Source organism: Orycteropus afer, unplaced genomic scaffold, assembly GCF_000298275.1.
Source record: "Orycteropus afer afer isolate SDZICR_OR568_19922 unplaced genomic scaffold, OryAfe1.0 scaffold01027, whole genome shotgun sequence".
Taxonomy (NCBI): Eukaryota; Metazoa; Chordata; class Mammalia; order Tubulidentata; family Orycteropodidae; genus Orycteropus; species Orycteropus afer.
In genome coordinates, this window is record NW_006922614.1 from 122565 (window position 1) to 123335 (window position 771).

The 771-nt window shown below is 35.7% G+C and overlaps 1 pseudogene; it reads left to right on the forward strand.

Moving 5' to 3' along the window:
* LOC103212595 overlaps nucleotides 1–771 on the forward strand; it is a 66657-nt pseudogene that overhangs the window by 12659 nt on the left and 53227 nt on the right.

A 771-nucleotide genomic window follows, 5' to 3' on the forward strand; every position in this document is an offset into this window, starting at 1 on the left:
GTATATGTGAACTGCTGTATGAAAAGTGAATTTACTCTGTAAATCTTCACCCAAATCCTAATAAAAAAAAAAAAAAAAAAAAAAAAAGATTTGCCCTGAAGTACAATACTGTCAGTGATAGGATAACATCCATAGGCCTACATCTGCAAGGAACACCAGTTACTAGTACAATTATTCAAATTTACTCACCAACCACTAAAGCCAAAAATGAAGAATTTTACCAACGTCTGTAGTCTGAAATTGATGAAACATGCAATCAAGTTGTATGGATGATTACTGGTGATTAGAATGTAAAAGTTGGAAACAAAGGAAAATCATCAGTAGTTGGAAAATATGACCCTGGTGATAGAAATGACACCAGTGATTGCATGACAGAGTTTTGAAAGACCAATGACTTCCTCATTGCAAACACATTTTTTCAACAAAATAAACAATGGCTATACACGTGGACCTCACAAGATGGATTACACAGGTATCAGATCGACTACATCTGTGGAAAGAGGCATTGGAGAAGCTCAATATCTTCAGCCAAAACAAGGCCAGGGGCTGACTGTGGAACAGACCATTAATTGCTCACATGCAAGTTCAAGCTGAAGAAAACAAAACAAAACAAAAGTCTATGAGAGCCAAAATATGACCTTGATTACATCCCATTTGAATTTAGAGACAATCAGAAGAATACATTTGAAGACTTGAACACCAATGACAAAACCACACAAGTTGTGGGATGATATCAAGAACACCATACAAGAAGAAAGCAAAGGTCATTAA